This window comes from Neophocaena asiaeorientalis, unplaced genomic scaffold, assembly GCF_003031525.2.
Source record: "Neophocaena asiaeorientalis asiaeorientalis breed wild unplaced genomic scaffold, Neophocaena_asiaeorientalis_V1.1 scaffold24, whole genome shotgun sequence".
In the NCBI taxonomy this organism is placed as follows: domain Eukaryota; kingdom Metazoa; phylum Chordata; class Mammalia; order Artiodactyla; family Phocoenidae; genus Neophocaena; species Neophocaena asiaeorientalis.
Window position 1 is genome coordinate 3996358 of NW_020185317.1, and position 24291 is coordinate 4020648.

The 24291-nt window shown below is 37.9% G+C and overlaps 1 protein-coding gene across 1 annotated transcript in view; it reads left to right on the forward strand.

Moving 5' to 3' along the window:
- The window catches only part of TMEFF2 (transmembrane protein with EGF like and two follistatin like domains 2), a 247752-nt gene that overhangs the window by 217323 nt on the left and 6138 nt on the right, over positions 1–24291 (forward strand). The gene's annotated exons all lie outside the window — the stretch shown is intronic.

The following is a 24291-nucleotide window of genomic DNA, read 5'->3' on the forward strand; positions in this document are numbered from 1 at the left end:
TCTTACAAAGGAAAGAAACCTTTTAAAATTAAGGGGTTAAAGAAAAGCTGTTCTGATAAAACTGTCAACACTCAAATGCCTAGGAATATTATGTTCTATACAAAATTTAAAATTAAATAGACATTTGGGTAGGAAAATATGATCCAGCACCAGAAACTTAAACAATATGATGGTACATCTCATCTATTATTCTTAGTATAAAAGCCATAATCCCTAAAACTAGCTAAGTCAAATTTTTCACTGATCTCAAATCATTTTAACATTTCTATTTTACATCTAACTCAATTTTAAACCTAGTATAACTCTTTCTCCACTCTCTTTGACTTTTTTTTCCTTTTCCCTGTTTCCATTGTCTTCTGCTAACACCTGTGAAATGGGTTACAGTATCTTTAAATAACAGAGCTATTTCCATGTAGGTGGGAAAATCCCGGAAATGGGATTTAAGGCACCTGTGATTTTCTAGTCATTGCACTAATGTGCAATGGGCATTAATCCCCAGGGAGACCTGTGTTAGGTCCTGGATTTGACCATAACCTCCTTGAGCATTAGTTTGCTTATCTATAAATCATGGGCCTTGAACAGATGATCTCAAAGTCTGTTCCAGATAACCATCTCTTTGATTACTTTAGACAGTGATGACATATAAAGTCACAGACTAAAGAGCTCAGTCTGTGAGTCCAGTGAATTTCCCCAGAATCTGCCTAAATATGTTAAAATCCTGAAAACGATTAGGAAATTAGCAGAGTGCCTCTTCAGAACCATTCTTACTATGGTCAGCATTGTTGTCCGAACTCATCAAAATGGTAAGTTCTAAGCCTAGAAAAGTGCCAGTTATTTTCAGACACTATCAAGTGATATGAATTTAACTGTGACATCTGTGAAAGGTTCTCGGGCTGTGGAATCCAGGACTTCAAAGTCACAGATGTGACAGAACAACCCAAGACCCCAAAAATCTATTCACCTGGAAGGTGCAGTGCAGAATTTTAATTAGTGAACTTTTTATGAAAATTGATCAATTTCTCACTGATCCTGTTTTGTTTGTTTTGACTTTTTATAAATAAGAGAATTCAGAGGCAAACTACACCTAAGCCTCTCTCTCACTTGAAATTCAGAGAGCCATGTTACTCTAACAAGCACTCTTATACTAAATGACGATTATTCAAATAACTTTTTACAGTAAATAGAAAATAAAGGATTCAGAGTGCTTAAGTAGAGATACAATAATAGAAAATAGTAGAAAAATAGATTTATTTTTCAATACTTTGTGTCATGCATTATATACCTGTATACCACATGTTGTCATATCTCCTCACAACCTGCCTGGGGAGAGAGGTATCATGAGTCCTTTCTAGAAATGAAGCATGTATAGCTCAGAGATGCTGATGTAATAGAGTAGAGACTCAAGCTGATGGAGTGACTATGACTGGCAATAAGGGAAGTCAGAGGTGTTACAGACAAGTTGGTGCTTACATTGGTGGGAAGAGAAAAGAGCATTATAAACATAAGAAACAGCATTTGAAAAGGCAAAAAGGCTTTGATAAACAGGCATTTTGTAGGGAATGGCCAATAGTCTAGAATGTCTGAAGCATAGGGTGAGGAAGGGGAACAAAGGTGCTAAAATGGGAATGGCGATGTGGAGCTTCAATCAGGAGTCTTTCAAGGAAAGTTGAAATTTACCCTCTGCTCAGTAGGGAGACATTGAGGTATCTTAAATGATTGATGTCATATTGTTTTATTAAAAAAAAAAAAAAAACCTGGCAGCAAAGTAAAGAATAGGCTAGAGAGGGAAGGAACATTAGGCAAAATGAGTTAGGAGAACGTGGTGTTAACATGGCGTTAACCAGAGAACAATGAAGCGTGAATGCCATTGACGGTGCTGGCAGCAGAGAGGGAGAAAGAGATTAGGGGTGGATTTAGGAGCTAAAAGGTTATCGGACTTGCCAACTGACTGGATATGAGTGTCAAGAGAAGGGGAGAATCAAGAAAAATGTGAAGTTTTTTTTGCTTGGCTGCCTAGATGAATGATAGTTCCATTCTCTAAGAGAGGGAAAACAGTACGAAGAAGAACAGATTTGGGGGCAAAATATTGAGTCATTTTTCACCTGTTTTATTCGAGGACCTTACATAGAGATGAACACATGGGGCTAGAGGTCTGGAGAGAAGTGGAATGAAAATAATGATGTGCTCATCCTCAAACAGAAGCTGAGGTTTGGGGTGTCAGGGAACTCAGGCGAGGGAAAAGCAAAGACAACCAAGAATAAATCCCTGGGGAACAGTGGGGGCCCATAACAAGGAGCCCTGGAAGCAAATGGAAAGTATGGAAACACTCAGTAGCTTCTCTCCTTTGCTCCCTTCCTCCATTCCTTCCTTCCTTCCTTCTTTATGTTTCTTAAAACTAATGTCAAAGAAAGGGTCATTTCACTCTCAGAGTTGTATTTTAAAATGCCCTTCCTGTTGCAAACTTATTTTTCTGTATAATTATGTTTAAAGCTTACTATTTAGCCTTAGCTTTTCCTGTGCTCTTAAAGATGTGTGTCTCTGGGCTTCCCTGGTGGCACAGTGGTTGAGAGTCCGCCTGCCGATGCAGGGGACGCGGGTTCGTGCCCCGGGCTGGGAGGATCCCACATGCCGCGGAGCGGCTGGGCCCGTGAGCCATGGCCGCTGAGCCTGCGCGTCCGGAGGCTGTGCTCCACAACGGGAGAGGCCACAACAGTGAGAGGCCTGCGTACCGCAAAGAAAAAAAAACAAAAAACATGTGTCCCTGTTCTCTTCCTCTGGTAGGACCCTTCATATCTTTCAAGAGAAAGCCTTCCTGACCACTCTACTTAACGTCCACTCGCAGCCCATGCACTCTCTCCACCAATAGTGTTTGATTTTCCTCACAGTATTGAATGAGAACAGAATTTTTTTAATATACTCTTGTTTTTACCTTTTTATTCTCTATCTTCTTTTGTACTTCACGAGGGCAGGGAGTTTGTCTTGTTCCCCATTATAAACGCAGCACCTGGAAAAAATGCCTGGTATATAGTAGACACTTAGTAATTATTTGTTGAATAAATGAATTAGGCTAATAGTCACCTCTCTAGAAACCAAACTATATGAATTTTTAAAGGACCCTCCATGTCAAATTAATGCCACTTTTGTTTTCCTCTTAAGAAATTTTGACCATAATAATATTTTTTATCGTTTTGTAAAAGTTTTAGCACAAAGCCACAGAAACCGAAGGTGAATCTCTCTCTCTCTGTCTCTCTCTGTCTCTCTCTCTCCTTATGTGTGTGTGTGTGTGTATGTGTATGTGTATGTATATATATTTTTTCACCCCTAAAAAATAGATTCCGGCTTGAGGGTTTCATTTTTTATCTCTATTGGGCATTTAAAAAACATTTTAAGGAAAGACCTGTATAGAAAATATAATTCTAAACATTGCTTTGGAAGTAATAGCAGAGACTGTTTACTAAAAGAGGAAGAAAGAGACCTTCATATGCAAATGTATGGCATTTGAAAATGTCATATAGCTATATCTACATATAAATAAGCTGCTCTCTGAATTCCAGGGAAGGGAGACTTCGTGTAGCATTAGCCAATTTCTAAATCAAAATAAACTGATAGAGTAGCAGTGAGTCAAGACATGTAAGAACACATCTTTACTACCTCTTAATACAGCTGTGGCACTCCAGGTTAAAGACCACCTGGCCAAAATGAAATCAAATCCCACAGTACTTGAATGGTAATGGATATGAACCAGTAGAAAAGGGATTCACAGATCAAAAAGATGACAACTTCCTGTCAAGTGTTTGCTTCCTTCTAAATGTGGACATGCAATCAAGGATCTCATAATGTCTTCTATACTTAACCTCTATATCAGGATTGTTTTTTATGTGAGGTTCTGAAGGTTGGACTAAAAAAGAAAAGACTTAATTTTTACCTCTTTCCTTTTTCATATTTGTTCTTTTGCCTTGGTACAGGATGGTCACCTTGGGAAAATTCTTCTGGTAAACTATAGTATGTAAATTATCAGATGGGGATGAATAACTGCTCTATATTAAATGAACTATCCTTGCAGAACACCAGGGTACTATTCTACAAATTACGTTTTTCCTACACTGGTTTGGTGCTTTTAGCTTCTGGAGGAGTTAATTAGCCTCACCTGAATAGCAGCCCATTCCTGGGCACCAGGTTTCCTAAGTATTATTTTTACAATAAGCCATTTGCTCCTTTCCAAGTTGAGACTGTGGAATTCACCACAGGAAAAAATTAATCAATTATTTTATGCCACTTTTACTGGCCATTTCGTGGAGCTGGTGTGGGAGTTGTGTTTCCCTAGCAGGAGGAACTATCTGCAATCTGTCAGGTAGCACCTGCACCACAGTTTTGTCTTGGGTATTAAAAAGCACAACAAAGCCCTCATCCTAGCACAGCATGTTTATAAAGAAGCTGGGGCTAAGAGGATAAGCTTCTAGAATGATAACTGAAAAGAAAAACTTGAATTTGAGAAAAAAAAGAAATTATAATAAGCTTAAGGTATCAATGGGGAAGAAAAAATGGAAAATCCAATAGTCAAAGGAAACCAAGAAATGGGAATGGTCTTCAGATGGATAATATAATTGCTACCTCTTACTGAATATAACTGAATGCTTGGCACTTCATCAGTGCTTTTCTGTGAAATGACCCTTCAGTAAAAGAATTATTTTCACCATTGTAAACAAATTTAGGCTAAGAAAGTTTAAGCAATTCTCCCAAGGTCACATAGCTATTAAGAAGACGAGAATAAAAAAGAAGATGAGAATATGTGTAAACTGGTATCTCTTTGACCACAAAGCTGCCTGATCTCTTTCCATTATACCAGCCTGCCTCTTGATACACAGAATAATAGGGGAAAAGGTAGCAGGATGAATGTTGGTTACATTTGAAACTATACATCAGTGTCTTGTGGAGGATATTAAAGGAAACAGAAGCAAATCCCTAATGAGGATTAAAAATATCGTATCAAAGAACATGTTCAGAAAACTAAAAAAGGAAAAAGAAGTTGAGAAAATTTTGTTGACTTTTTGCTAAAATATGCTGATGTGGAGATATTTATGTTTTTCTGAACATCTGGTGGATATTAGTATGTTTTTATTCACAATCTTCTGTTATTAATGATAAAGGGAAGCTGAGTAATTATGATATACTGCCACAATGAATGAATATCATGCATTTTTCCAGTGTATTACAGAATGTCATTATTCCTTCAAACATAAAAACATAAAGCTATTTTTAAAGAGGAATATGGATGTTATCCTATTGTAACAAACTTGTTTCCATCAGAATAGACCGAGTCAGCAACTGTTGTATCTACGAGATAAGAATACCTTTCAAGTCATAAGATTTGTTGTTATTAATAAGTGACTTAAATTACACTTTAACATTGCCTTAAGTTTGAGAAATAAACTAAACCTGATATATATTTGCTTTGCCAAGAGAGAATTCCATTCTTTTACAAGAGGTCATGGAAAAGAGATTCTTTTATTAGAGATAGAGACACCATGGTTTCTGTCCCCTTGGTAGATTGTTAAAACAAAGTGTATCTTTACGGACCCTATAATCCTTCCCTCTGGCTTTTTTCAAGGGCTCTTCAGCCACCCAGGATTCTTGCAAGAATTCACTACTGAATATAACTGAATCTTTTCCATAAGATGCCAGCAATGATACATACTCAAAGGCTAGATAAGGCAAAAGGCTAGATAAGGCAAGCATGGCATGGATCTGCTGGTCCTGTTGGAGAGGGAGCCTCCCCATGAGTGGGGGCACTTCACATATTTGCATGTGCCAGTGAGTGTGTGCCAACTTGGTACAACAGCTTTTACTGCATGTACTACGCTCCTTAGTCTATGCCCTCTACCCTCATTTCCCTCACTCTCAATGCTCCAGAAACTGACAGCTCCCCTACAAGCCATGCTCTAGCTCTCATCTGACTTTTTGTATATATTATTCCAACATGGGATACTCATTCTTCTTTCATTTGTCTAATTCTTGTTCATCCTTCATGTTTCAGCTTAGATATCCTTCTGGGAATGACGATGATCGTAACCGTCACTTTCATTTATTAAGCATTTACTATGTGCCAGGCACTGTGCTAAATAAATGCTTCTTTACACTTAAAATCTCATTTACTTATTACACATATTAGTTTAAAACAGCTATAATTTATTGGGTACTTACTGTGTGCCAGACATTGTTATAAATGTTTTATCAACATGCATAAAGGTTAAATAACTTGGCTGTGGTTACAGAGTTGGAGGGTGGAAAAAAACAGAATTGAACCCAGACAGCCAAGCTCCCAAGCCTGTGATCTTATTGCCTCACAAGTGTTAACAGGTAGTACCGTTATTTCAACCATTTTAAAATTGGGGAGATGGAGCCCATTCCCTCCCCACTTTCACCCTGGAGTCCAGACATTTCTGTGTGCTCTTCGGCCCCTATCTTTACCCAGTTATCACATCGCTTTGTGTTAGCCTGTTTGCTTTTCTGTTTCCTTCTTTTTCAGTGAGGAAACAGAAGCCTTGAAGAGTTAAGTAATTTGCCAGAAAAAGTTAATAATACTAAATGGCTGGGCTGAGATTGAGCTTGGCTCTCTCTTCCAAAGTCTGCTTTTTTCCCTCTGCCGAACGATCTCTTATAAACGTGAGCCAGAGCATTTCTTGGCGGACATGCATTTCCATGAAAACGAAAACAAACTGACCCAAAAGGACACAGAGATTATTTATTTCTAGGTCTATTGTTCCATTCTTGTTTAGTTCCTTTAGATTTGTTTGCAAGCATGACTATGAGGACATGTGATGATAATATCTAATTAAAACTAAAGCATTTATTAAGTGCTTATTTGCTAGCTATTGTTCAGAGGATTTTATATGGATATTTTCATTTATTCCTCACTATAACCCCATGATGCAAATACTCAATCATCCCCATTTTACAGATGAGGAAACTGATGTACAGAAGGGTTATATGAGTTGCTCTAAATCCCACAGCTGGTAGGTGGAGGAGCTAGATTTGGAACTCAACTTGACACATGGGTAGGAGAAACGAGATTCTTTTCAGTGTTACCAAAAATTCACTGTCGATTACCACAACGATTCGACTCATATAACATATAAATTGTGTATTACGAGACTAATAGAAAACATGCCTTACGTTCACTACCCCTCAGAGAGTACTGAGAAATAATTAGAGAATGAGAGAGAAATGATTGGGCCTAAAGCACTTCATGCTCATATTTTGCTCCTAATTCCTCTGGAATGACCGAGCTCAAAAAGATGATAAAGGGCTTGGATGGGGCCAACTTTTGTTAGCAGAAAGACAGATGGGGTCTTGAGACTCGGCAAAGCTATTCCTCTGCTAGGCATACTTCATCTTCTCTATATAAACTGATCTCCATTAATTCGTATGGAAGACTCATTGTTCCAAGTCTCAGATGAAGATTCCTACATCATATGAGCTTAAGCCTGGCACGGTTCTGAAAGGACAGGCTTGTCACCTCTAGCCACAAACAGGACATGGTAGTAGTTGCTTCCAGTGACCCAAGACCAATAAAAAAATAGAAATATGAAAGGAGGTCTGGCCCTCAAAAACAATTAGCCCATTCCTGTTACTGCCAACTATGATAGAAAAGATTGTGGCGTTCCAAAGTCATGGAAATCCACTCAGTCAAGTGGATTTCTTTGACTTTCTCAGTCAAGTCAAATCGACTCTCTCAGAACTGGAGAAACTGTTTCTTAAAAACCATATGACGACATAAAGATGATGGTGAATATTTAAAAGAGTTTCAATAGGCTGAGGGAAGATTTCACATTTTTACTATGAGAGATTGTTAATAAGTGATAAACAGCTTTGAATGTACACAATCTACACTGAACAAGAATAAAATCTTAAATTCAAAGACCTAACCATTCCTTTTGTAAGCTTCTCCCCATCCAAAAAAAAAAATCACTTGATGACCTTTATTTTTCAATTAGTGTATTTTTTCTGGTAAAAATAGAACATATTTATTATAGAAAATTCTCTCTACTACCTAGAAATAATCAGTGTCATTATCACTGTCAAAATTGGGGTGAATCTCTTTCCAGTTTTTTATATTTTCCACACATTATATATTTTAGTATCTTACTCATTTTTCTATGTCATCAAAACTCTTCATAATTTTTTCTAGTTGAATAATATTTTATCATCTAATTGCACCACAATTTACTTAACTATATTATAGTATTGCTGAAAATTTAGGTAGTCTCTCAGTTTTCACTTTTATAGAGGATGTTGCAATTGATTTATTGATGAGTCTTTGTCTGCTTCTGAGGCTCTAGATATGTAATACCATATTAGTTTTTCAATGTTTGTACCATTTTCTCTCCCACTGATGATATTTCAAATTCTTGTCTCTGTACCATCTATCCCTGGCCCAATCTAACATAAGATGTAGATTTCCAATGATTATAGCTTCTCTCCAGATAGACTAACTGGCCTCCTTATAGGGTACCATGCTGAACAATTTAACTGTCCTGCTATCTGAGATTAGCTTTTAGACATGACCTGATATGAAGCTTACAAAATGAATGCCCTATACATGGTCCAATCTAAGGACACAGACCCAAACAATACATGTAGTAAAAAGCCTGGAAGTAAATAAATTAAACGTTGATAGTAGTTTTGTTGAGGGTGTAAACAATGAGGTCTTTCTATGCTTTTTCTACTTTCTATATTTTCTACTATTCTTAAATCAATGTGAAATTGCTTTTATAATGAAAATACCCAATATACTTTATTTTTAAGGAAAAAAAGTATAGAACTAAGCAATTTAGCCCTCTCAAAAAATACACATTCTTCACATTGAATGATACAGTTTCCTATTAGTAAGTGAAACACCTATGGTCACGACTATACCTACAAATTCAAGTGAAGGAGGAAGGTAATCATAGGGATCTCTCCAGGCAAAAAACATTTCTGTCTCAATTATCTGTATCTTTCAGACAAAATTGTTCTCTGGTCTGGAATTATCCAGATGACTGCCTCTTTCATTTGTCCCCTTAACTCTATATGTACAAGTCTAAGACAATTCTTTACCATTAAAAAATTGTGAAGAAAACACCAGATTAAAAAGGAGAACACACAGAAAAACTGGTTGTGGGTATATGAGAATTCTCTGTATTCTCTTTGTAGCTTTTCTATAAACTATTCTAACATTTTAAAAATTACTTTAAAATGAAAACACATCGTTTCTGGAGCTATCTTTCTGCCCTTGACCCACTGTATGACATTAGGGAATAATTGAATATTTCTGGCCTCCACACTCTAATATATCAAGGAAAAAAATACACACCACACCATACACACATACACACACAAACACACACACACACACACACACACACACACACATTTATATGTTGAACTTACCTAACATTTAGGGATGTTGCAGTCTCAAGTAAAATAATAGCTACAAAAAAACTTTTTAAAATGTAAATCATTAAACAAATTAAAATAATAATGTAATTTAGTAATCCTTTGGCCTAAATAGAATTTATGTTACATAATGGAAATTGAAGAGAGCAAATCTACATGCTTCTTATCTTTAATAACTCTTATTTTCTTGTGATAACTTTTTCAAAAAGAGAGAAAAATGTTTTACTTAAAAGCATTCCTCACTGATGTTTCTTCATAGTCTAATCTTTCCCTTTCATTTCATGATATTTCTAATCTTGCCTTTAAACTGACCTCTGCACATCCCTTGTAGACCATTATAAATGTCCTTCCTACTTTAGATATCATGTAGAAGACTTCCTTTTAATAATCATAAATTTGCTGAATATAGACATTTCACCCCGATCATTTTCCTACTAAACTATTGATTTCTTTCAGTTAATATCAATTCTATTGTAGAAATACCGAAACATAAACAGAGTTTTCAATGCAGTCTCAAAAATCAAAATCAGAGATCTGTCATGTTTATACATCAGAGCTTAATTGTTTTTCCTGCAGTCTTCCCCATTATACAAAATGGCACTACCATGTTCAAGCCAAAAACCTAGTCATCTTTGATCCATTCCTCTCATTTTGCAATACACAAACAAGTCACATTCAGTCCACCTCTAAGATATACGTGGAATAGAAGTATTTTTTTCTCTCTCCACTGCCACTATAGTCCAAAACCTGGACACTCTTTCACCTACACTACTGTAATGGTCTCCTATTTGTTCTCCCTGCTTCCTCTGTTTTCCCTCAATGATCTGTTCTCCACACCAGTCAGATATACTTGAAAATATCCCAATGGGTTCTCATTGCGCTTTAAATTAAATCAATACTCCTTAGTGTGGCGTACAAAGTTCTACATGGTAATAAGGACTTCGCTGTTCTCTCCACTCCGTTTTAGCTCTCTCTTTACTTTCCTGGGAACCCTCTTCTCTAGGTACAAATGTTGGCTCCTGGAATGTCATTTTTTTACATTAGAGTCTTTTTCTGTATATAACACTCACTCAGAGGGCTCTTCACCTGGCCAACTTTTTCTCATCCTTCCTTCTTCAATACCCTTTCCTCACCTCTTTAAAACAGGTTGCCCACCCTAGTCTGCTATATCTTAACATCCTTTTTTCTCTGTAACATTTCTCATTTAGATGCTAGGTTTTTGTTTGTTTTTACTTTTTTATATTGTATTATGATGTGAATGACCTTTATGAGAGAAACTTTGACCCACCACTGTGCACTTTGTACCTGCAGTATTTGGCACACAGGAGGAGATCAGTCAATATTTTTTAAGTGAATGAATAAATTGATGAGCTAATTAGGTACAGTACAGGTAGGAGCAAGGACTAGTAAATTTTAAGACCTTATAAGAAAAAATGTGCTTCTTACCTTCTCTGGATCCAAAGGGCTACATGGTCACATACCAAGAGCCAGAAGTTGTGGGTTGATACTGACAGCATTCACTGCAGCAAAAGTGAGGGGCTTGTTTGAATCACCTATGTCGCACTCAACTCGCATCTCTGGATATAGCCATTTTGTGGTTTTTCTGTTTCAAAATAAATAGTTCCCTATAAGCCCCAATTCTAAGTGCCAGCTGTTATCCAGTGCCAGCTGGATAAACTAGGTGTTTGACGCTCTCCAAATTCAAATTTGTACACATTTTACAACCCCTATTGATTTCTTGAGTGGTTAACCAACCGTGTACTTGGGGAGTGTAAATTATACACTGGGAGTGTGTTAGACCTGTTAAAAGGTAAACTAACACTATGAGACCACAAAGTACCACTTAGTTAATAACTAATTTCAAGTCGTAAATGCTGTCCAAGTGGAAAGAAACTGTTAAGACCTACGCCTCATCCTTAACTATTTCTAGAGCAGTTCTTGCACACAAAGTTATCACTGACTAGAAATGAAGGAAGTGCCAGAAGAAATCAATTATTCAAAACTGGGAAGAAAGGGGGCGGGGAGGGAGGGAGAGAGAGAATATTCATAGCTATTTAGAATACTTGAGGAATGAGTTGTCCTAGATTAAAAAGATTTGTACTTAACCAAGGGATAATGCTTTAACGATGAGGACATTTAATGTTCAAATTTTCTTAATGGAGTACTCTAAATTCCCATCCTTCTTAAACAAAAGATGCTAAACAAACTCCAGCGTTTTCTTAATGAGTCAGAATTCTATAATAGCATCAGTTATTCAAGAATTCTAAAAATGCAGATAGAGATAATGTGGGAGATTATACTCCAGATGTGACCTGGAATTTTGTTGAAAGGTCACTGATGTCAGTTTGCTTCTTGGTCATTTGCTTCTTTCTAATAAAGGTAAAATGCAGCATCATTTGTTGTATGACAAAATAAACAATGTAAGATAACTGCCTTTCTTATAAGATGAATTAATAAATCAAAAATGAATGCAGCCCCTTTTATAAAGTTTCCCTAGCTTCTCAAAATTTCTTCTCTACTGTGGTTATTAGCATCTTTTGACACATCAGCACAGCACCTTGAAAACATAATTTCTGCGTTGCAAATGCAATGAATCATAGATCTTTCAATATATGCTTAAACTAAGGTGATCATATAATTTACCACCTTAACTAGGAAACTTTTGAGAAAGGAGGCACTATGAATCATTATGCTAGGAAAATAAACACAAACCAAGATTGTACAGGTCACATACTAGCTGAAGCCAATCTTTCAGCTCATTTTCATTAATTCCATATGGACTGTTAAAAAGTATATTTTATCAATGTGAGTGTTTGGTTGCTAAATAGTCATTATATTAGTTTGCTAAGGCTGCCATAAAAAATTACCACAAACTGGGTGACTTAAAACAACAGAAATTTATTATCTCACAGTTCTGGAGGGTCAAAGTCTGAAATTAAGGTGCTGGCAGGACCACAGTCCCTCCACATTCTCAAAGAGAGAATCCTCCCTTGCCTCTTCCAGCTCTGGTGGCTCCTACATTCCTTGGTTTATAGCAGCGTAGTTCCAATTTCTGCCTCTACCTTCATCTGACCTTCATTGTGTGTCTTCATATGACCTTATAAGAATACTAGTCATTGGATTTAGGGCCCTCTCTAATCCTGTATGAAAGCATCTGAACTAATTATTTTCCAGTAAGCTTGCGCTCTGAGGTTCCAGACAGATGGGGAGTTTTTGGAGGACATTATTCAACCCAATGCGGTAACCAATAAAATATTCGGTTAATGTTTTACAAATAATCATTAGATAAAGATTTTACTGACGATAAAAAAACGTATAATACTGAACATGAAAAAGACTTGTTCATTGGTATTCTCATGTCTCTATAACAGGTTAAACAGAGAGACCACACGGAAATCTATGATGGATTATCACATCATCAAAAGTTTTATCTTAGAAAGCAATACCACCTTTAATAACAATCTTATTCTGCTTAAATACAAAGATACTTGATTCATAGACATGTATTAAATATCATCAAAACAGAATAACTTTCAACACCACGAAACTGTTCCGAGGTTATGCTATGTTCAGAAATTACTTCTTAGGAAAAACTACAAAATTCTGTCTTAGAGGTTGACTCTGTGACTTTTTCAATATCAATTTTATCTAGAATGCTTATTTAAAATGTCAAAGCAACTTTCAGAAATACTCATAGCATAATCAGCTGCATTTGTTTCTTAAAATTGTTTCATCTTATCCGTGAATATTAGAAGAGATGGTATACCTTCTAACGTTCTCAATGAGAATCAACTACATTAATTTGGTCAGGTACCAACATACGGCAGTACTCCAAATTTGTAAATGAATCTAAATCTACGCTGTAGGTTTTCTAACTGTCCTTTTTGGGCCATGACATCATACAGGAGAAATGTGCAAACCCATCAACCCATCAATTGCCTATACTTGCTCTTTCAAGGCATTTATAGATATCTTTTTTTAATGGTTAGCAACACATTTTTGCCCTCCAGCCTTTTGCCTTTCACTGAATAAGCCTGAAGTGCATAGCAAATATAGCTTTTACCTCTGCATCTAATTCTGTCACGCTGAATATATACACTCTACTGCGTCGACTACAGTTCTCCACTGTATTGTACCTTACCTTGTCAGTTAAGGTAGGGATTGTCTGTCTCTCTAAGGACACATTACTGAAGTGCAGCTGGCTCTTTGATGCAACAACTAACAGGGACTAATCTTTTGAAAGCCACCACACCAAGGTACAGGCAGTTTCCAAATATATTGCCTATGCCTGTCATACTCATTTATTCATGCTACTTACTGAACGCCCACTTATTGCTACTTCTTGTTCTATACCCTAGAAATGTTACAGTAAATAATACAGTCTCTGCCCTAGGAGAAAGTATAATCTATTGCAACGTTTTCTTGTGTGCTCTGAATGGGTAACAGGTGTCTAAACTCATTAATCTACTTTAGCAGTCAGGTGGCTTGAGTGGCTAGAGCCCCCAGGCCGATTGTCTCCTCTGTTTGCCTAAAACCAAATCTTATCCTTTTCTATGTGTGTGGTAATGTGAAAAATTTGGAGATGCTATGGTCTGATGCAATGTTTCTCAGAAAGGAGTCTGGTGGAATAGTCCCACAAAATGTTCCTAAAAGGGAGAGGGAAGTTTCCTAGACAAATGAGTTTAGGAACACTCCATAATGTGTGTCCTTTCTAGGCACCTCACAATGCAGGTTAGCCTTTTAAAGACTCTGAAAACAAGCCATAAAGAAATGCATATAGCTGTGTTTAATCCGCTCTTTCCCAAACTTATTTGACTATAGAATCCCTTTTTCCATGAAGCCTGCTCCAGAAGTAGCACTGCATTGACAGAGCTCCCCTTGGGAAACCCTGGTCTGGAGAGTATGTCCTTAAGGCCCACAATTTAAAAGAAAGGGTGGCTGTCTTGTCCTGCTCAAGGAGCTAAAGAGATGTCCCTCCCCAGCTGCCTACTCTTGTGCTGTCGACACCTGCTCTTTGTTGTAGCACCATCTCTCCCAGTTGTCACACTGCCACAAATGGTGACTAGGCTTCCATTTATTCCCTCTATTTGTCTTCTTTCCTGCTCCCACTGCTTCTCTTATAACTTTATCTTTTCTACAGACTAGCTGAATGTCTAAAGATACCACCAATGGACCAATGCTCCTTTACCCCCATCTGGAAATTGAACTAATCATAATCCTTGATATAATCTGCACCTTTCCTCAGCGGTGTTATTTGTTTCTATATCCAAGAGAAAGCTTCATTTGCTTTCACACAGAGAATTCTTGTTGCTATTCTGGTTAGTTGTCTAACAGAGCCATTAAAGAAGCCTAGAGATTTGTGAGAGTTGGTCTCAGGATACCTGGATTCTGACAACATTTAGAAGTCTCTTGCAGATGCTGGCATTTGTTGCAGGCAGACAGCGTTTTCTTTGAGTGTTGTGTTCTCAAAAGGGGCCTAAAATAAAATAAAATAATAAAATGAAGTGTGGGCTTCCCTGGTGGCACAGTGGTTAAGAATCCGCCAATGCAGGGGACACGGGTTCGAGCCCTGGTCCGGGAAGATCCCACAGGCCATGGAGCAACTAAGCCTGTGTGCCGCGACGGCTGAGCCTGCGCTCTAGAGCCTGCGAGCCACAACTACTGAAGCACGTGCTCCGAGAACCCGTGCTCTACAACAAGAGAAGCCACCACAATGAGAAGCCTATGCACCGCAATGAAGGGTAGCCCCCCGCTCGCCGCAACTAGAGAAAGCCGGCATGCAGCAACGAAGACCCAACACAGCCAAAAATAAATAAAATAAATACATTTATAAAGAAAAATATGAAGTGTATTCTAAAATAAAATGAAGTGTTCAGGCTGACTACCAAGATCAAGGAAGGCTTGATAGCTGAAGGCCCCTGATGACTTCTCATCACAATCAAGGTGGGTGTGGGAAGAGCAGCGCTGGGCAACCCAGTGCTCACACACTCCTGGACACAGAACAGCTGGCTGAGATCAGTCCTTTAAGAGAAGGAGCCGAGACAGACTTGGGACCATGAAGATGGAGCAGCGCCAGCGTAGTAATCAAGAGAAGGAAGCAGGAACCAGGGAACAGGAAAACCTAGCATTAGATGGCTAGAGACAGAGAGATGAGAAACGGCTAAGGTGGTGTCAAAAGTATTGTGATCCAAATCATCTGAATGTCAGAATTGCCTGGGGTACTTTTTTTTTTTTTTTTTTTTTGTGCGGTACGCGGGCCTCTCACTGTTGTGGCCTCTCCCGTTGCAGAGCACAGGCTCCGGACGCGCAGGCTCAGCGGCCATGGCTCACGGGCCCAGCCGCTCCGTGGCATGTGGGATCTTCCTGGACTGGGGCACGAACCTGTGTCCCCTGCATCGGCAGGCAGACTCCCAACCACTGCACCACCAGGGAAGCCCTGGGGTACTTTTTTAAAAGACAAACTTCAGGTGTATCAGCTGCTGATTCTGATTCAGGTGATCAGGACCAACCAAACCCTGGAAATCTATTTTTGACAAGCACTTAAGGTGTATCTGTGCTAGAACAAGCAACATTAACCTTAAAGGATGAATTTGAGGATACTAACCCACTCATTAAATTTTTTTTAAAATTTATTTATTTTATTATTTATTTATTTAAAATTTGGCTGTGTTGGGTCTTCATTGCTGCACCCGGGCTTTTCTCCAGTTGCAGAGAGTGGGGGCTCCTCTTCATTGCGGTGCACGGGCTGCTCACTGTGGGGGCCTCTCCTGTTGCAGACCACAGGCTCTAGGCGCATGGGGTTCAGCAGGTGTGGCTCATGGGCTCTAGAGTGCAGGCTCTGTAGTTGTGGCACACGGGCTTAGCTGCTCCGCGGTATGTGGCATCTTCCCGGACCAGGGCTTGTCTTGTGGCTTAAAAAGTTCTTAGCTGCATGGTCTGCGTGGTCTGCATGTTACACTGGAAAGACCTCTAGTTTTTTTTTTTTTTGCGTTACGCGGGCCTCTCACTGTTGTGGCCTCTCCCGTTGCGGAGCACAGGCTCTGGATGCGCAGGCTCAGCGGCCATGGCTCACAGGCCCAGCCGCTCTACGGCATGTGGGATCTTCCCGGACTGGGGCATGAACCCGTGTCCCCTGCATCGGCAGGCGGACTCTCAACCACTGCGCCACCAGGGAAGCCCAAGAGCCCTAGTTTTGACCCCAGTTCTGCTTATCGATTGTGTAAATTTCTAAGACAAGTAATTAAACCTATTTGAGCTTCAGTTTCCTCATCTATATAAAATGAGATTTTTATAAATCTACTTTGAATGGCTATATTAAGGTATACAGTTTTGTCATGTTAAATATTAACACAATGTTAGGCATGTTGTAGATTCTCCAGGAATTGTAGATTTATCATCCTGTCTTGAGAATCTGTTTTCTTGGCTGTGTTTAGAAGACAACACCAAATCATGTGGAAACAATCCATAGATACAGTACATTATGTATAGTACATAGCACAGGGCCAGACACATAGTAGGTACTCAAGAAATGTTCATATAATATATTACCAATTTTTTGATCCTATCTACGTTATTAAAATCTTTTAAAATTTCTGCTGTGTTTCAGTGAATGCTCCAGCCTAAATCCTCCTCATTCTCTATTGGCTAATAATTTCAAAGTCACAGAGGAAAACGAATGTGTCACCTGAGAAGGTTTATCTTAACTATTTATCCATTGCTGCATATGTAGCCTATAAGGGAGAAAATAGCTTGACTCACATAGCCCCGAAGGCAAAAGTGGACAGGATCTGAACCCTCTGTCACTTGTGTTGTCATTTTCAGCACTGTTACCCAAGAAGCTCACTAAGAAAGGACACCCAGATTAGCCACTAAGCAAATAAGTTTGGCCAGAAATGCATAGGTTTAGTTCAAGACAAAATAAAAAAGGGGAGGGGAGTATACCTGGCATAAAATGGCTTCCCATAAGTTTTTCTTTCTCTAAGGTTTACAGTAAACTTTGTCTATGAAGAGCAGCTTGGAAGAGAGCAGGGTTGCTTCAGCAAAAGCTCAGTGGGGAGAGCTGTAGCAAATTGCCCCAGATAAGCTTAAGGCAACTCCACCTCTGGACTCCTGAGAGGCTAATGAACCATGGATCCCTGCCTCTTCCCAAGGCCTGATGTTTACACAGTGTTGTCAAAGACATCTAAAGTTCCATAAAATACTATATTTCTAAAAGGTCTTCAAGCATAATCCTCTAAACCTATAGGAGTTACCCACTTGCTGAGAGTTAATAGGCTCTTGACTGAATGGTGAAGTTTGAAAAGGACCATTATAGGCAGAGTGCAGTTTCCCCCAGTTGCCTGTTCTCTTCACTATTTGGAGGGCTCCACCATCAGAAGCCAGCCAGGGCATTCCTAAGGCAGGGGACAGAGAAAATGGCTAAAGATCTGCTTGTTTTCCTCCTAATAATAAACAACTTCTTCTTTTTATCTTGGAGGTCTAGAATTTCTGGCTACATCTATACGAAACTTGTGATGTCAAATTCTTCAATTTATTAAAATTGTTTTTGGATGTCGTAAGTTTAAATGGTACATACAAGTTTCTCTTCCAAGGTTTTACAGATTTCTCAGCTTTTATCCATGTAAATATATTACCAGTAGAAAATGAGATAATAAAAGCCCATGCAAGTAATCATCCAGTATTGTTGCATTTCAGTCACTCCAGTCCCCAAATTACTACGTCTATTTCAGATGCTGTTACTTTTTCCAATTTAAATTCAGGCAATTCTTGAATAATGCCATTAAGGTCTTGCCTGAGAATGCAGTAACACAAAAACTAGTTTTCTTCCATTGTATTTAATTTTATGTCCAATAAGAATATTTATATATGCAAGTGGTAATGTGGATAATCACATTTCACATTTTATATTAGTGCCTGATCAATAGTACAATAAGAAAGAATTTCTCGGGCTTCCCTGGTGGCGCAGTGGTTGGGAGTCCGCCTGCCGATGCAGGGGACATGGGTTCGTGCCCCGGTCTGGGAAGATCCCACATGACACAGAGTGGCTGGGCCCGTGAGCCATGGCCGCTGAACCTGCGCGTCCGGAGCCTGTGCTCCACAACGGGAGAGGCCACAACAGTGAGAGGCCCGCGGACTGAAAAAAAAAAAAAAAAAAAAAAAAAAAGAATTTCTCTGCATCCTCACGCATCCTGCTCCCAACCCATACCTCTGCCTAATTAGCAAAGTTCTGGGTCCAAATAGTTTCAATTACTCTTCTGAAAAAATAGGATAACGTTCAACTTGCAGAAGAAATGTAGCACTTGAAGGACTTGATCTCTATTTTGAAGGGTTTTCTTTTAAAATCTTTAACAGATAACTAGGAATATTGTGACTGGGCCTCTGCTCTCTACAGAACTTTAGAATTGATCTTGTCCTTAAATGCTTCCCCATCCGTTGTGCTAAGCTGTCACTTTCAGCTAGCATTCTCATTTGAGTCTCTGTCCTAGAGGCTTAAAAAAAGAGAGACTCTTCTCATCTACTCATCTGTGCCTTGAAGAAACTATGACAGCAGGTGAGGCTATTATAGAATTTGTTAAGTTGCAAGAACTCATATTGCATTACATTCAGGACCCATTCAATAGGAATGCTTTTCTGGTCTTTAAAAAACTTCGATTGCAATTCAAGCTAGATAGGAGGTTTTACTGCTACCTCATATGTTTATACCTGATAAGGACAGGAAATCATAAGAATTCTATATTTTCTTTGAAACCAACTCTAATCAACAATGGGACCATCATGACTTTACTTCTAAATTCATAATTTGTTTCTGTCCCAGGCACAATATAAATATAATGGAAAGAAAGATAGTTTTTCTAGTTGGTTAAATAAAATTATTTTCAAACTGCTTTAGCAATAGGGCAGTAAGCAGGAGAAATTACAGTAAAATCAAGTAATCATCAGTAGAGGAATATCTCAGTGCTGGAGTTTCCTTGTACTGTTATAAACATGAAAAATAGAAGTATTATATAAATACATCAAAAATGGAAATTTCATTTTGCAGAAAAAATGTGTCACATTTTGTGTGCCCACAGGAAAAGAGAGTTGAAAAGATAATAAACCACACTGTACAACTCACATGCATGTACTTGTCAAGATAATTCATGATGCTAAAGCATAATGTTAAAAATTAAAGTAAGATCCACAAGCCTATTGTTCCCCACAAGGAAGACAACATGTAGTAAAGATCACTTTATGCTAGAGTGTCTGAATTACAGACCCAGTAAATATTTAAGATATTTTACACTCCTTAAAAAGTAAAATGTCCCCATAATTAAGGCAAAGTGATTTCCTTACCTAAATAATGTCCTTATTTCTCCACTTGTTTTTCCTAGGATATCAATAATAATATTTTGCAATAAATATTTATTCGTAATTTATTATAAGTAACTATTAAGAATAGAAATAAATATTACTCTTAAAATTCAAAGAACCTAGAGATCTGAAATAATCCAATCTACCATACAGTAACACTCTACAACATCTGAGAAATAGTAACACATATGAGAAGTTTTCACACCACCACAAACTCATCACTTCACTGTATAACTCATTCCCCTATTGAACAGTTCTGGTTGCTTAAAAATGTGCAGCGGAAATCTGCCTCCCTAAAGCATCCTCTAAATCCTGATGATACCTCTAGTTTAGGATCTTTCCAACTTACTCTAAAATCCTTACACAGAATCAGACTCCTCATGGGGAATCAGAGGCCTAAAGGATTTGTATATATATTCTAAAGAAAGGCCTGATTAAAGCAAGATAGGGCTGTCTCCAGAGAAATATCATCTGACCAGCCCCCAGATGTCCTCCCAGACTGTAATACACCATGGGTAGGATCTGGTCCTTTAGCCTATAGGTGCAGAAATTTGATTTTACAAACCCCAAGAATTCAGTGGGCTGAAGAAAGCTGACTTGTGCCCCCAAAATGCATGGAAACTCAGAACCAATCAATTCACTCAAATGAAATATATAAATGTCAAATGGATAAGATATCTAGGTGGTACTGTCAGAGCCAGCTACACAGAAGTCCAACTATTTTAAGACTAAAGAGCAGAGCATCAAAACAAGAGAAATGGGTTAACTGAGTATTTAATAGCATCAGACACTAATAATCTAGTGCAACCATCTTTGCAACTGGGCACTCTGGGTTTGCTAGTTCAAGTTGGCTTCTCAGGGCACAGCATCCCAGAGGGCACTTGAATAGATGACACAGCATGACATTCAGATGCTTCTTTTGCCAGATGCTAACCCTTATCCAAAGGGAAACATCCTTTCTTCAGATACAAGGATAATTTTAGTCAAATTTTACAGTCATATTTCTGCTTCAGTCGATAATGTGTTGCTTTGATAGATTAATTCTCTGAACGACATCTTGTTTCCAACTTTTTGGGAAGAAATCGGGGTAATGATAAACACGTGTTACACACACCCCACACTCTGGGCTATATTGATTTAAATATCTGAACTGCTATGCCTGGCTCTGCCCACTTTCTATTCCACTTTTCTTACTTGACTTGTGATTAAAGCAAGGTCTTGCTATTCGCCATTTCCTCTGTCTCTTCAGCTTGCTGTGTCTCTTTCCCTGAAAGCACCAGGATAGAAACAATACATATAGCTGTGCTTTAGAGCAGCCCACTTCTATAGCTATTGATTGGAATGTCGACTAGCAATGGGCATGCAGCCCTATTAGCTCTGCTGCAAGTAACTCAGATTATACCAGAAGTTGTTTCTTAAAAAAGTCAGGATCTCGTTCAGAATAAACAATTGGTAAACATTTAAACAGGAAACTGGACAAGGATTTTAAACGAAGACACGAAGAGTTTCTACCATGATCACTCTCTGTCTTAGAAGAAAGAGCACAATCCTTACATTAAATCTTTTTTTAAATGGAGAACAGAGAAGTTGATGTTTAAATCGTCAACCACCAGAGAAAACATACAGACTTCCAGAGTATCATTTTTCTATGATTTTTTTTTTTTTTTCGGTATGCGGGCCTCTCACTGTTGTGGCCTCTCCCGTTGTGGAGCACAGGCTCCAGACGCGCAGGCCCAGCACCCATGGCTCACGGGCCTAGCCGCTCCGCAGCATGTGGGATCTTCCCCAACCGGGGCACGAACCCGTGTCCCCTGCATCGGCAGGCGGACTCTCAACCACTGCGCCACCAGGGAAGCCCCATTTTTCTATGATTTTAAATCATGAAATGCTTTGTTATTGCTTAAATACCTATGCATAAACATCAGGATCACAAATACCCATTATGGTCCATACACATATTTGGTTTGTATATTATATTTCTATGTTTCTACTCTTCTTAATATACTCAGATCTCATTTCTAAAACGTGTCTACTGCATTTACTAGAAGTGGTTATATATTCAGGTTTTCAATCAACTGGTTTGTTTGGATTGACTATAAATTTGTTGACATATATTGACGATTCCTCATTTTCTTGCCCAGGGTTCATTTCTTCTACTCATTTATTTTCAATCTCTCTAACTTTCTTATTTGACAGTATCCTACGAGCAGCATAGCAGAGCACTCCAAGTTCATAAGGAATGTGTAAACTAATTAGCAGATTTTATGATGGAAACTATTCCCCTCCCACATGATCATCCTGTCTGGATAATGAACTTTGTGAAAATATCCAGCTCTTACTACACTAAGGCAACAGTCTCACTCAAACAAGCTCCTATTCTGCCCTTGGACTTCAGTTCCTAATTGTGGACATGGTACAGATTCAGAAACAAAAACAGTATGGGGTGAGGGACAGAGTTAAAAATAAAATAGCCTTAAAAAATGGATTTTGAGTTAAGAAAATTCTTGATCTTCTTTTGCAACTGACAGAAGAATAGCCCTAATAAGATGTGTTTGAAAAATACTATGACTGAAATCACAGTGTATAGGTGAAATGTAGGGAAGTTACAGAAAATTCCCCTACATGCAGGTGTGCAGAAGCACTGAAGGGTTACTAACGAACACTAAACAGAAGTGTTGAATAGTTTGTTATGGGGAGAAGATCCAGAAATAAGAGTGAAAATCAGTGCTGGTTCATTACATCAGCAGTGAGGCTGGCAAACCCCACAGCTAAAGTCATCTTTCAATAGCAGGTGTGTGGTTTGTCCACTCTGGCTTGTAGCCCCCCAGCCAGGGCACAGAATGATCCCAGTCTTCATGGATTCATGAATGACCACAAGCCCTCTCAAGATGTATCTAAATACTGTGGTCGTTCTGCTTCTATTTTGGTCACATACTCCCATATTGGAAATTTTACCCCACACTATCCATTTCAGTTTTGGTGTGTTTGCTTACTGCAAGCAGTATTTCTTACCAAAAACACCGTAGTAGCTTGGAAGAATGGAAGAAACCGAAAGAGAAAGTTCTATACATTCTCAGTCTTTTCTATGGAAGCGGTTCTTTTCAGTTTAATAGTAATTATCAAAGTAGAAATATTATAATGCAAACAAAAGATCACCTAAATAGGTAAAAAGACATAGATATAAAACAAATGAATGATTTAAATGCCATCGCCAGTCTCTTCAGCATCCTTATGATAAATCCTTTATGAATTTGGGTATGTAATTTGAAATATTACCCACCATACCGATGTGCATAAATATCCCTACACAAGAAAGCACTTAACATATTTAACAATTTACTTCAAACTTTAATGTTTTTCAGATGACAACCTAGATCTTAAAATGTATAGATATTTTATAGCCTTGCTTAAACATAAATAATACATTTGTCTAATTCACTAATACCAAAGGTACATTTTTTTTCTCATGATAAATATAGTCATCATCCATGACTGCCAGTAAAAATTATAAGGATGCACCATAATAAAAAAAAACTATACCCCTATGTGGAAATGATAGGATATAATCTGTTTCATGAAAATAGTAATTTATTCTCAATCTTCCATCACTGGGAGAACGCATTACTGCTGACCGATTACTGTGGTCTTGAAAAGTATCTTTAGATTGAAGTCAAGAGAGTTATATTTCTCATGCGTTTAGGGAAGAATTTTAAATTTTATCAGGTCTCAGATTATAGAAGAAACCCAAAAAAGGCAAAACTTTATGTTATAAAATGAACATATAAAGAATCCAAAGACTACTTAGAGATGGCATTACAAATGAGAAGCAAATGTAATTAGACTAACAGAGGTCAGAAAAAAATTTAATATCTTTATAGAAACATGAGAAAACAAAACTTGTTAATGACAGAAGAAAGGGTTCATTTTAGAACACAAGCTTTTTTCTTTACCATAAGTTTAAGTTTCACATGACATTGTTAAATAGGCCAAATATTATGAATTAGAATACACTCATAGCATTCAGTATGTACTGTGTTAGTATCTACATAAGTGATTCTGAAATAACATTTGCTCTTTCAATAGCATTATTTAGGCAATAAAAAAATGTATGGGTGCTAGGAAAATTCATGTTCACAGTAGATGAATAAAGCCCAAAAGAATACATTTGTTGAAATTTGCATTTGGTTTTGGAAAACTTCTGTTTAACAATTGAACATGGGCATTTTTTTTTTTTTAAGCTCTCACATGGAGAGAGTATCAACGTATTAAAGCAATTTACTTTTAGGGACATTATGCTGGGCTTTGAAATTCAAAAAATAGGATATTTCTTCTTGAATTATTTTATGATCAATGTACAGTGTCTACACAAGGAAAATTAAAGCTGTCTGACAACTCATAGAAACATCACTGGTTCTTAAAGATGTAGGAAATTACATAAAAGCATGAAAAGTACTGGGTAATTTTGCAGTTTCATCTCTAAACACAATTGTAAAGACATCTGTCTTT